Raw genomic sequence first — 14,986 nt, forward strand, 5'->3', positions numbered from 1 at the left:
CCCCTCCTTTCAGGGAGTTGTAGAGAGTGATGAGGTCTCCCCTGAGCCTCCTCTTCTCCAGGCTGAACAGCCCCAGCTCCCTCAGCCTCTCCTCATAGGATCTGTGCTTGAGTCCCTTCACCAGCCTAGTTGCCCTCCTTTGGACAAGAAGAAGCAACAGAAGTGAAAGTTGCAACTTATTACAGGCTTTGTGACAGGTTCTCATTTGGAGCACTGATTTTAAGAGATGAGGAATTAAAGGCAGGTTCTGGACAGGACGCAAATGTGGCCTCTGGAGGCAGAGGTCAAAAACTGCATCCATGGTGCAAGTGGGGAGAAAGTCCCTGATGATGTTAACTGCTCCACAGATGTGGAGAATGAGAAAGAGCAATGAAGCAGAAAGTTTCTGTGGAGGAACCCAGACAGTCCTTGAAGGGAAGAGGAAGGCTGTGTCCGTGGACAGAACTGAGACATAAACCATGGGAAGTTCAGAGAAACATTGTGAAATGTTCCGATGAGATGAGACAGTCCATCCCATTCTTCCCTTAGAAGAGCCTAAGCAACACCAGCAGTCTCTGAGAGCTAAACAGGGACTGGGCTGCATTCAGCTGACTCCTCTGAGAGTGGGAAGAAGATCGTGACTGTTTCTTGACTACATTCAAACAAATGTATAGAGCTTTATGTGGGCAGGGGCATCTGGTTTTCACACCATATGCTATTCCATTTGAAGTATAAGTGTATAGCTGAGTAAATGCAAGGGGATGTTTATATGACGAGCATGAAACAGCCTAAAATGACACAAGAAGCCAGTAGTAATAAAAAAATATTAATTTCCATAATGGAACTCCAAATTCTCATGGTAAACTTTACATTAATCTGCTTGATCTTAAATAAAAAGGCACCTGGGCATGGAAGGGGGAAGACACAGTTATTTTTCAAGATATGCCTGAAGTACAATTCACAAGCATCCAGCATGTCATAAACAAAACCAACAAAGAAACCAAAGTAAAACACAATAAAACCTCACAAAATTCCATCACAGCCCAGTTGTTGTTCTCTCCATGCAGTGCTTACCACCAAAGATGCTGTACTCATTGATTCTATATTCACTGGCAAGCTGACCTCTTGGCATTTAATGAAGGGAAGCTGCAACCAAGCAACTGTTCTTAAAAAAAAAACCAAAATTTGTAAGTAGTGCAGAGGTGCAGAATCTAAGGGGGAACCACAGGCTTCATTAAGGTCCAGTGGTGAGGGATCCTTTCTGTCTGGAAAAGGTTTCCATCAAAACCCATCAAAACACAGTAAGGAACAGCACAGGTTATCAGTATGAAAAAAGGATAAAGAGTAAAGAAGAAACAATTTTGCTGTCTCTGGTGACTGACTTTATTAATTGTAAACTGTGAGGACTGATGGTCAAAATAAAGTAAAAAGACAATGGGAAAGCATCTGCCAAAAAGAGGCTTCATGTCTCTCTGTCAGTGCATATATATTATTTGCTACCGGTTTCTGCTGTCTTCAGTGAATTTCATACTAATCTTACCTCCCAAGGAATGAAAGAGTTGTTATAAAATTAATGTTTTCTTGGAAGAAACTTGAGGAAAGATGAGGAAAGGTGCACTAGTGCACACCCCAACTAGTTCTTATCTGTTGTTAAGAGATTAAATGGTGACAAATAATACTGCCAGCACAGGAAAAAGAAACATGTACAACTAGCATGATGAATTTTATTGATGGGGAATCTTGAAAAAAGTTGTCCAGCAGGGAAAGACTTGAGAAGGTGCCAAACATAATGCAAGCATAAAGGCAGGACACAGTGCGGCTGTGCAGAGAAAGTAATACAAGGGTCTGTTTCTAGTTGGGGGCAATGGCTGTGATTGATTAATTAGTAGCTGGTAGAGATTTGCTGTTCCACGCCATGCTGACAACTTTCATTCAGACCTAAATTTCAGAGTTTTCCACAGAGAAACACATCAGTATTTATCCCAATGGATTTAGGAAGTACACGTAAATACATGGTATATCGTGTATGCAGAGACATCCATATGCATTTCTTTGAACACACATCCATATATCTAGGAGTACAAATGCAGAGCCATGGATATAAATTTACATGATTACACATGGGTGTAGTTATATGGTGATTTTATATTTCCACCTGTACTTACAGATAAAATTTTGGTACAGTATAAAAAAGCCTGATACCTATTGGAGATTTCTTTCCATATCCAGAATAGGAAAAATGTACACAAGATAAAGCTGTACATAAAGATCTGGCAGCCTGACACACTGAGTAGGCCTCTGCCTACTGAAGGTTGGGGCTGCATTTAATGTTAGTTTCCTCTCAACCATGACAGGGAAGGAGGAGGGAGGCCTGGAAAGCACCATCTGCTTTTCCAGATTGCTGTTAATCTGCCAATAATTCATATTGAATATAAAGAATTAATGCTATGGGAGAAGGTTAAAAATATGCAAAGCCTTAATCTTCAGTATATGGACTAAAGACTAGCAAAGAACAGGTTGTCCTCATAAGCCAAGAGAGTGGAGGACCCTAAGATATTGTGGGTGAAAGAGAATGAAAGCACAAGAAGGTGTGGAAGAGGAAGGGGATCTACTTCTGATAAACAAAGAGAAAAAAAACAACTGGAAGTCAACAAAAAAAGAACATTTTAAGGTTAGACAAGCAACACTGGAGAAAGAGGGACAAAGCCCAGGGACAGATGAAATCCTGTCTTTGTGGCAGACACAGGCTGTGCCTCTTGAGCCCATGAAGGTTCCTCTGAGAACACACACTGGAAAGAGATGTGAGCAAAAGGTGACACAAAGAGAGCCTGAAGTCACTTGGAAGGGGTGTCAGGGTGGCACCAGTGAGAAAGCAAAGCGTGGGGTGAAACACTAATTCCATAACAGTTGACTGTGGTTTTTACATTGACCAGAAAAGGTCAGCATATGGTGTGCCAGGAAAACTGCCAGCAGAAGTACTGCTATTTTTTTGAACGTTTTTAATATGAATTTCAACCTTTTCCTTATCTACGCAGCTCTATTAGAGAAAAAAAAAAAAAAAAAAAAAAAAGTGAAGGTAATTACAAGGAGTGATCTCTGCTTCTTATAGCTCCTCTAAAGATGTAGGCTGAGTAGCAGACAGCTACATACAGCTGACAATTTGCTGTAATAGGACTGTTTTGTCTCATGCCTGCTATTCCAGCATGACATGGGCATGGGAACCTCTGACTGTACCCATCCAAGTAACCTGAAGAAGGTGTAGGCATGGGCCCGAGCACCGACAGTCACTCAGCCTGACCACAGAACATCAGCACAGTTGCCCAGCACAGCTTTGGTCCAGGCCAAATGTCATCAGTGACCTCCAGGAATGCTCCAAGAGTTAATGCAGGTCAACAGCCATGGCAGATGCATCCATCCTCGCTGGTGGGGAGGATGCATTAAGAGAGCCTAGCTTTATAAATGTGACCTCAGCCATTCCTCTTGGACCCAGCATCAGAGAGCAGTCCCCAGCCCACTTTAACTGGCAACACAGATACAGCCTTTGAGTCCTGGCTCTGTCCATCCATATAAAACTTTCATAAACTTTGCTCCTATGGGCTGTGCAGTGACATACCACCCTCTGCAGAGCGATCTGACATTTCTGCCAGGTGAACCCAATCAATACAAACATTAACGAAGGCTTTTGCATCTACAAATATGGTATTTGGGATCTATTCTTCTGACCTTCCCCATCTGAGGTGGCAGAGGAGCTTTATACAGGTGAATAAATAAACTTTCAAAGCTATCACCTTTGCACTGCTACAGAGGTCCTGGGTGTCCTGTGCAGTGTGAAATTGTCTTGAACAACATTTAAGTTTCACATCAGAAATGAAAGGACTTTATCTACTCTGGCACTAGGAAAAGAAAATCACCAGCATCTCTGAGGACAGAAAGCTGGTGCAGCAACATAAGTGATCTGGCAGTTCTTGCATAAACAGGAAGGGAAGAATTCCACAAAATTGATGACATGTGGTCTTTATTTTCAGAGTTGTTTGATTGATGAGTGACTGTGAAGAGGTGCTGTGTATGGGGAGCTCTGCTGATGGGCATTGTGATCCAAAGCTGGAAGGAGCTCTCGACTGATATCATTGCTACCTGATGACAATTTCCTGGCTCTGAGGGGTATTTCTTCTGTCAGACATACTGGATTTTGGGTGCTATCTCTCCTTCATTTCATATGTCTTTTTTTTCTCCTAGGTTGTTTTTTTGGTTTGATTTTTTTCCCTGAGTTTTCTTACAGTATAAAATGTGTGAATGGGTATGGGTTGTAGTCTGAAATCATGAATGTGGTCTCATGAATGTGTTTCAGTGTAATTTTTACAATCTCTACTTTACACACAACAAAAACTACCAGTAAAACAACTTGGTTTGTACTCCTCTCTGGTAAATTTAAGGTGCAAGCTGAGAACTTCTTGAAAATTCAGCCTTTGTGAAAAGACTACAAAAGAAGCAGGGGTAACACCTAAGACCTTGTATCAATGGAAGCACAGACTAATGTCTCGCTTTCCAGAAGCAGCACAAGGTTATTACATAGCAAATTTTTTTTACGAAATAGCAGCCATGAAAAAAAAAAAGGTAAGATTTTGGCAACACAAGCCCTTTATGACATTCTTTATTAGAAGGTATTCATGGCTTAGAACTTTAATATTCTAGATATTATCCTAAATTTCCACAAATTAATTTTAAGTGAAAAAACATCACACTAAGTAATGTCCAGTTTACCTGCAACTTGCAAAACACAAATTCCCCAAACTTCTGGCTATATGAAACACACTTATATTCCATGTGTCCAAAGTATATGTTGTTTAACTTTGTGGTTTGTTTTATGAAAAGAAAATGAAAGACACCATTTGTATAGCTGCTTAATGTTTTATTCCTGGCTGGGTATTTGGACTAGGAAAACAACAGCTTTCCTTTTGGCTGTTAGTGTTTAATTATTCCATGTTAACAGCCAAGAAGTAAGCTGTTAGCCCTCCTCCTCTTCTTCACAGCTTTTCTATCCCTAGTGGGTATAAATCTGTCCTTCACACATATGAAGAGCAATTTGAATCACAGGGATGGCATTTGGCCTCAAAGGAAAGAACCTATGGCTTACAACATTTCCTTATGATATCCGAGTGGCTTGTTTTCCAGTCTGGGTAGCAGCTTCATTTCCTGGGTTTGATGATCTCCATTAATCACTGTGGCAAATGCTTCACCTTCACAGACCTCCTCCCAAACTAAGCTCTCTACAAATTCTGAAGTATAATGACTGTTCTACCCAAATCACTGTAGCTGCCACCAGGCAAAGTAAATGACCTCTAAATGTGTTTTCCTCCTGCTTCCTGAGAGGTCCCAACAGCTCTCAGAAGGTCTACCTAGACTAACTCTAGAAGCATTTCAAAGTTTCCTTGAAAGATGGCAGATCCTGTTAGCAGAGGAGGATGACTGCTTGAATCATCCCCAGTTAACATCTTATGAAGTATCACAGGATCACAGAACAGGTTGGGTTGGAAGTGACCTTAAAGATCGAAGTAAATCACATTCACTCTATCCAGGTCAAGTGCAATAAGGCCAAATCCAGTTGCTTCGTCTTCAGTAGTGTAAAAGCTGTTTTTTTCTACAGACTCAAAAAGTCACACATCTTGCCTCTCTTGGATGAAAGCAACTCATGACATAATCACACATCTTTACTGAACAGAGCTTTCCCCTTTCAGACTGCCTGAGTTCCCATCAGTCCCATATGCTTGAAATGTTAAGGGCAAAAGGAACACACTATACATGCAAAGCCATCAACTTATTGTGAGTCTGGCTGAAGTCTTAACAGTCCAATGAAAGAATTATCCATGCGGTTACAATGATGAAAACATTTCACAGTTCAGATTATATTCAGTTAAAACTGCATATACACAAACATTTAAATATCTTCCCAGTTCTCTGGTGCTGTGCTTTCATTTCCACTGCCCCTCTGTGTCTCAGTGATGACAGCTTCAGTGCAGGTGTAGGAGAGCAGTGAGCTATCAGTTCTAGGATCAGTCATACATAGCTTACTCTACAGAGAGTAAATCCTTGTTAACAATATCTTCTAGTTACAAAAAAATATTTAAAAATAAGTGTTATGCCACATAGTTGTACAAAGCTGAGCAAAAGCTAAAACAAAGTAATTAACAGTCATCTGGTCATCAGACACAAAAGAAAACTGTAGGCAGGCCAAGACAAGTCCATACAAAGATCCAGCAGCTCCCACTGTTAACTTTTCTGGCCTCCTACATTAAATGGCAACACCACATTTGCTGGGCTACAAGGCTACAGCTTCTTCTTGAACACAAGAATGCATAATGATAGATCTGAAAGTCTACAGCAGAAAAGTGTCTAGTCAAGTTCTAAGTCTGAAAGACACTTCTCAATCATTTCTACATCTTCAGATCAGAAGTGGACCTCTGGCAAGTGGTGGGGACTGTGATACAAACTCTGTCTTTTGCAGATCAGATATTTAATTCAGACTAGATTAGAAGGGTCCAGATTTCATTACACATCATTCAGTCTTCAAAACCAATGTCTGAACTACAAAATTGCCATCTACAGGAAACAAAGATGTGTTTTTAATCGTTGCAAAGAGAGTAAAACTGAAGATCTGGTGGCTGTGAAGAGCACTGTACCCTTTGGTACAAATGAAAACTTACTTCTCACCAAAATGAAATGATCATACTCCTGAAAAGTGCTCAGTGCTTCCTCTCTAGCTCAAAATACAGGAATAAACAGCATATTTGAGTCTCCAGGATAGTCCACATAATCCTCAGCCTCTGCTTGTGTATCCAAGCATAAAGGCAGATTTGGACTGAGGGTCAGTCTCTGATCTCTGTCTCCATTTCAATGTGTGTATTACTTTGAAAAATTAGTTGTTACTGATTATGTAATGATAACAAAAAGACATGTATGAAATCTGCATACTTCTTATCTTAATTTTTACTCTTTCGTGTGTTTTTCTTGTAAGGTTCTCTTATTTCAAGAGAGAAAGTACTACCATACATGGAATCTCATAGCTCAGCTCATGGCAGAAGCAATATGAACTTTATTCCTATTGTATTTCCACATATCTATAGATTAGTATATCCACATATTCATATACTTCCAAAACTATACAAACTTTTAATTCTATCTGAACACTATTCACGTTATTTCCAGGCACACTGAACAACTGCATTCTTATTTACCTAAGTGCAGATTTATTCATGAATTTGATGAAGAAACTACCAGCTGATGATGTGTACAGAGGTGTTACCAAGAGGTTGCCAAGCCCTCTACAAACAGGTGGAACACAAACATGGACCATAAAGACTGACTTTTAAGATCTGCTCTGGATGTTGTAACAAATCTATGAGCCATTCTCATTCTGAGTCTACACCATGTAGAAATAAGGATGCCCAATTTTTCAGGACTGTGTCTTCTGTTTGCAACCCATGAACCACACCGATTTGAGCTATTAATCTTGAAAAAAATAAACAAAAAGTTTAAAACAAAGACCTACATAGTTTTTCAAAGGCCAGAATTCCTCAAACAAGTTAAGAATTCCTGTCTGTCCTGTAGAGTATAAGTATTGTGTGAAAAACAAGGACAATTATTTACAGTTACAAAGCAGACAGAAAAAACAGACTTTGTGGTTGGAAAATGTCTGCACCTTTAAACACTGGAAGTTGTTAGTGATTCCCCCACCAGATGGAGTAGCATGTACAGTTTTGATGATTCCTATAGACATGTGATTTATTTACTTGATGTGCATCCTGTATTCCTAACTAATATAATGGAACTGTCCCTACTCAGTTGACTATATAAAAAAACTCAACCTCCAAAGATGGAATAAAATCATAGATAAAACTGAGATTCTTCTTTCTGTTCACAACTCTCTGGGACCTTTGATAATCTGAAGTAGGGTTTTATTGAGGTTCTGCTCACCCTCAGCTCTTCACCTCAAGTACTGTCCAGCAGAAATATCCCAAGTTTCAAGCCAGTGTCAGAAAGGCTTGGAAAGAGCCTGGATAACTGGAAGAGATCTTCAAAGGTCACCTAGTGCAGGTGGGTCACCCATAAGATCAGACCAGGCTTTCCGGGGTTTTATCTGCCTTGAAAACATCCAAGGGAGGCAACCTGCTCCAATGCTTGACTGGCCTCATGGTAAAAAGGTTTCTCCTTATATCCAACCTCTTTTATTTCAATTTATGACCATTGTTTCTCATCCTCCAGCCATGTACTGCTGCAAAAAGTGTGCCTTCAATTTCTTCATGACCTCTGTGTAGGTATAAGAGGATTGTTATTAAGCCTTCCCTTCTCCAGGTTACACAGGTCCAGCCCCCTCAGCCTCCCTTTACAGAGCAAGTGCTCCAGATCCTGACCATCCCTGGTGGATTTACTCCAGTTTATCACTGCCTTTCCCATACTGAAGGGCTCAAAACTGGACACAGCCTATCTCTGCTGTAAACTAACACACTGTGCCACCACTCTCCTGTATTTCCTAGTACTGACAGCTCATGTACAGACTAACTCAGATGGACTTCATACTTCTACGTCAAGTGAACTTCATTATGTAGAGGAATATCTGTAACTTCAGGACCCCTGAAATACTGAATTCCAGCCTGGCCTGTGTCACTGAATTGCTGTGAGAAGGAGATTAAATTATTCCAGTTTCCAGACTGCTTCCATGCAAGGATAGCATGCATCTCAAAAGACACATAGATACAAAGTGCCTGCCAACTTGGCAAGTCTGACTCGAGACAAACGCTACACTTTCCTCATTAACATGGCAAAGAACACAGCCCCTAATGCCCTGGGATCAGTTTCAGAAGCAGGTGAGATAGGGTGAAACCTACCCAATGCTTTCATCTCAAGCTATATTTTTCCAGGAAAAGGCAGGATGACGCTAGATCCCCTCAGCAGAAACCCAATTAGTGCTTTCTGGCAACGAATAAATGTGGGCACACACACAAAGGAACTGGGAGTGGCACTGATGCAGTGCAGACATGAAAGTGAGGGCAAAGCACTGGCTTTGCTCAGATGTAAATAAGTGGCTTTATCCCACACACAGTGACAAAGAACAGAACTTGTGATTGCTGCCCTCCTCAGCAAAAAAGAGGAGATGGTCATGGTCTTGGTTGGTCTTACACAGGCACTAAGTCAATTCTTTATTGAACTATACCCCATATATGAACTTGAGCTATATATGAATGCTGCACCCCCTACAAAGTAGCAACTGTGACCAGTCAGGGGGTGAGCAGAAGCTGTACGATTGTTTAAAGCAGAAAAGAGCTGAGGAAAAGTGAGAAGGGAAGCACTGCATGAAAGCTCTTCTGTCACGGCAGGTGCTGGAAATATTTAACATGGGCATGCTAATTAGGCATTACAGTAATGCTTTCAAGTCTGGGATCTGATGGTGTTAAATGCACAGTGAAAAAAGGAGACTTTGTGAAAGTGTTGCTTTGGCTCCATGCATTTGCCATTTTATGCAATTTAACTTTAAACAATTTAAACAATTGAGTTACACCTGGAATGCCAAAACTTGCAGTGCCATTTCTCTACCACTTTGATCTGCCCATGCAGCTTTCTCACAGCCTGGTACTTCACAAAGATACTTACGGCAAGATAGACTACTATGTTGGGAATGTGTGACAGTTTTTATGAGAAGGTTCCTCATCATCTCATCCACGAATTACCAACAGCAATATTGTTCCCTACTATAGTATTATCTGAAAGCCACTGTCTTATAGTGGGGGTGGTGGGGGAACAGGTTCTGAAGCACTGATACATTGTCTCACAGCACTTTTCTACTAAACATGATGATTAGGTGGCTTTTTAAGATTTCATCTTTTCATTACATGATGCTCATGTATTGTATGGGCAGGGCAATACACTTCCTTACATCTATACCATCTCGTTAAAGAACAGGCATATTTACATAGCCTGTGAATCAGCTACAGATTTTCCTAAGCCTGGCATGACTACGCCTACAACCTCCCTGCTAAAAGTTGTCTTTTTATATAGGGAGATAGCTAATTGCTGCACTTATCCCAGCATAACTTCTCAGAGAAGACATGGGAAGTTCATGTCTCTTAAATTAAGGATTTTAATCAGTTTACAAAATGATTTCACATTTCATTGCCTGCAAGAACAGTAAAAGCGAACTTTTTGGAATCCGTGTTATTTTCTACCTCTAGGCTTTGATGTCTATATGCCAAAAATGGGACAGGTGTAGTAAATATCTAGACACTTGTACCCAAACTCTCTGGAAAAAATCCATAATTCAGCCAGTATGTGAGACCTAGTTGGTTGGTACTAGCAATTACCTGGGATTACATGGTAAGGGTTCTTCCTCATAGCTCTTAGCATCTTGTCTATTTTAGAATGGGAAGACGACCACCCAGCCCTGAAACTCCAGATGGAAAAATTCTTCCAAGAGAAAGAAGCAGGATTTTCATCCCAACAATGAGCCTGACAGTGACTCTTAAACCAGGTATCAGACAAGAGGGATGGAGGACAGGGACACTGATAAAGTTATCTAAAAATCTGGGTCGGTGGAGACAGAGGGGAAAAAGAGCTGCCCACCAAATGGAGCACTTGGACACAGACATACCAGCTTGCAGCAGGCTGAACTAATTTTAGGGAGGTACCTTAGAGACTGAACTCTTTTTTATTGCCAAAGAAGCGTCTGGCGGAATTTATTCCTGGATATTTTATTCCTAGAGCCCCTTTTCCTTTCAGATAATTAGTTCAAGGGATAAATTAATGAATATATATATATATATATACAACCTTATGAGGAAATGTGGAAAAACACATTTTTATTCTATTGTAATCATACCAGAAACCCATTTTTATGTATTGCTCTGGCCACCTAGTCCATGCTGTAGGTATCTTCTAGGATGTTCTACTTGAGACCTGCATATAACAGGTTGTTGAGGCTACTTAGAACTAACAACTTGATATAAATTGGTTTAAGAGCCAGCAGATAGATCTGAATGCACAGGTGGTGAGTGAGAAATGAACAAGCAGAAGGACTGGAAACAGTGTCTACTGAATTTTGGGAAGGCTTTCTCAAGCATATGGGATCACTTGCATCCTCCCTGCAAACTAGAGCATAGAGACAAAGCTTGCCTTTACATGAAATCCAGTATCTCAATGCCAGCCTTGCACACAAGCCCAGATGTATCATTTATTTGTCAAAATTGTCAAAAACAAGGTCAGGAGTTTAGAGTAAAGCTGCAGCAATTCAGATTCATTCCTGTGCTCCTGGCAGGAAGGCAACTGGTCTCATTACCTGCACCTTCAGCAAGTTTGTGAGGACACCAAATTTCAGAAGGCATCAGCGAGGTTGGAGAATAGCACCACAACCTGGGTGACCTTAACAGTATGGAAAAATCAGCCAACCATAACCCTCTTGAAGTTCAAGAAGGACAAATGTTAAGTCCTGAATGGACTTAAGTCCTTGGATGGAGCAACACTATGCAGGGAAGACACAGTCTGGCTCTGTTTTCAAAGAGCAACTCTGCAGAAAAGGACCTGGGTGTCCCGGTGAACAAGTGGAACACGAACCAGTAGCATGCCCTTGCAGTGATGAAGGCTGACCATATAGCCAGCTGCACAAGGAGCATGTCAAGGGAAGAAGTCCTAAAGATACTCCTTTTTTTTATTCTCATTTGGAATACTGCATCTAATCTTGTGCTCCCAGTACTAAAGAAACAATAAAAAACTGAAGAATCTAGGTGAGGGCCATTTGGATGGTTGGGGAGTGGAGCACATGACATACAGGGACAGAGGAAACCATTTCTTTTTAGCTCAGGAGAACTTAAGGGGGAAACACTCACTGCTGACCTCACCTATCTGTGGAGCAGATGGAGCTGGAGTCCTCTCAGCAATGCACAGCAAAAGGGTGACAAGCAACCACTGCAAGGTCAAACAAAGGAACTTCAAATTGGATACAAGAAAAAAAAAAATTCAACAGAAACTGGTTAAGCACAGTGACGGGTACCCAGAGAAACTCTGAAATCTCACTCTCTTCTGAGATTTTTCAAAATGCAATGGGACAAGACCCTAAGCAACCTCACTGAGCTTTGATGTTTGCCCTTATGTGAGCAGGGGGCTGAACCAAAGACATCAGGAGTCCCTTCCAAAGTATGTTATTATACACCCATATTTCCAATATTATTTCATCTTGTCATAGCTACCTAGTGTTAAGTGCTGGTTCTAACTGGAATTTCAAGTTCATGGAAAATGTTGAGATTTAGCAATTTACTTTCAGTTTTAATTTTGACCAAAACAAATTTTTCTTTAAAAAATACTTTTTAAAAATTGCTTTTTTATTATAGAAAATGAAACATTCCTTTAAACTATATTTTATTATTAATTCCTTTTATGCATAGATTACTTCTAGAAAAGATCATGAACTTATAATAGCAGCAGATCCTCATAAATGTTAACCTCTTTGTTTAGGAAGACAACTTCTATTCTTCTTCAAGGATCGTGGTGCTGCTATAATTTTTGTTCTTTGCAAAGACCTTGTTTAAGGCTGCTACCTGCCACGTATGACTTCATGAGGTTTTGGAGTTTCATCACCACTGCACACTCTCAGGTTGTTTCATTACCAAAATGAAATTAAAGATCAGTAACTCTGTCAGCAGCATCTGGGATGTAGGGTTGAATATCATCCCAAACAATCCGACTCCTACAACTTTGACAAATGCTCCAACTATTCTGAGTTGCTGTCCACAGTCCTACAACTGCCTGGAGCAACAGGCACCTACACAGCTCCTTTTCACCTGACACCAAAACAGGTTAGCAGAACTAAACCCTAGGAACTCAGGTCTTTCACCAGTAACTACAAAAGGCATACAACCACTAGCAGCTTCACTGTGGAAATCTAAAGTTAACTAATCTTAAGTTAAATCTCACCTTAGAGAGGTGAAATTTCTGTGTCACTCATCCTGAGAAAAGGAGTTCATCAAGTTACTCATCCTCAAGAAAAGCCAGGAGAAAGTTGGGTGAACCAGCTATCACTGAATGAAGCAGTGGCCATTCCTTAAACATCAAGAAGAAACTGCTAGGTGAATTACCTTGCTTGGGCTCCAGGACAACTAAAAGACCTCTGTGCTTTCTGCAGAACAAAGATATTTTTTCAGAGAAGCTACGCTGTCATATACACACAACCTAAAAGACTAAGATAAAAAGTTTTCTTCAGGAAGTCATTTTACTGAAGAATTGTCCCCTCAAAATGGTCAGTCTTCATGCAGTGGTCCAAGACTATCAGATGCTCTTCAGTTCTTGAGTTTGCCATGGGCAGAAAGTGGTTAGAAATCATTTCAGCTTGGAGGTGGAAAATATTCTTGGAAGTAGAACTAGCAAAAACATTTTTCTTCTTCCCACAAGTGTTTTGAAGTTCTTTCTCTGTTCAGAAACAGGGAGATACCTCGTTCTACAAACTCTCATGCCATAAAAGTAATTTTGCACACAGATAGCCAGGAGTTCAGGATTATTTAATGCCACCTGGAACAGCAGACAGAAAGGCTCTACTATCCACCACTGTGAGTTCCTCCATGAATGTTTTCAACCTTCCATAAAGTTCATTTTGGTTTGTTTGTTTTCTAAATCATGCCCAAATGCCACAAAAGCCAATTTAAAAAGCTTTTCAGCAAGGAGCATGGATGCAATGATGGAACAAAATTAAGACAGCTACATCTACCAAGCCCTACAACTGCCTCAGGTTGAGATCCACACTTAATTACAATAGTTTGTTCGTTCACAAACTTCTCAGCAGTTTGTACCATGCTGTTATGTTTTTTCCCCTCACAGATGTCTTCCCGAGGTGAGGAACACATATGCTCTCCTCTACTGATTATAACATACACTGTAAGAAAGGAGTAACATCACTTACAAGCCAGTCTTGGGAATTTAAGGCAATATTACTTCAGATTCTTTTCACATTACCTTACCAGAGACAAAAGCAGATCAGTGGCTAATAAACTTGAAATAAAGTCTCACAGAATGGTGTTTGGCAATTACTAAATGTTGGGAATGCAACCCCTGTGGAACTGGAGCATACAGACTTGAAATTTAGTTCTGCTTTTATTTTGGAAGCATTTCACTGAGATAATGCCTTATCTCTGCAGCATTTGTAAATATATTTAATATCTCTCTGTAGTATCAGAGAAAGAAAACAGGTTGGTACATTCACGTGGTGATAAATGCTCCAACTAAAAAAAACCCAACAAAACAAACACTAAACTAGAACGAACTTCACTTTATTGATATTAAGACAAAGAGCTCTCTGGGAGAAGCAGTGCATGGGAAGTTTTGCTTAATTCTGTTTTATGAAATGCTAGTGTAACTTCAAAGAACTCCTCCACTTCCAGTTGGTCAAAAAATTGCACACACTATCCTGGAAGGCAGCTTTGTGAAAAATCCTTCAAAATAAGAAACAGGAATAATTATTTGTAACCTGCAGCCAAATATGAGATAAAGGTGTCAAACCTCTGGTGATCCACATCTGAACTGGAAGTTAGTCATAAGTAAAATCACTGTCTTCTGTTCACTATTGTTACTACCTGCCACATATCTCTGCACCAAAGCATTATCCTGCTCCATGGCACAATTCAGTATAATTGGCTGTCTTCAGAGAAAAAGAGACAACTTGAATATAAAAGGAAGAAAGTCAAATAGGGTGCACTCAGTAATTTCACACCTGCTCTTGCTTTGCCTGCCTTTCTTTTCAGCAGCTTCTGAAAGTAAAGTAGCAATCACAATTGCTATCACAATTTTCCTCCCAACAACAAAAAAAAAAGCCAAAAGACAGTTTCCTCTTACAGATCATATCTCTAGTTAAGAAACATTAATATGCTCAATATATTACCAAGTCTACAAAACAGAGCCTTCTATGGAACACATTTATACAAAAAGCTAATAAAAGGTGCTGCCTTATTATCAAAGCTGGATGTATCAAGCTATGATT

The sequence above is a fragment of the Heliangelus exortis genome, chromosome 2 (genome assembly GCF_036169615.1).
Source record: "Heliangelus exortis chromosome 2, bHelExo1.hap1, whole genome shotgun sequence".
Lineage (NCBI taxonomy): Eukaryota > Metazoa > Chordata > Aves > Apodiformes > Trochilidae > Heliangelus > Heliangelus exortis.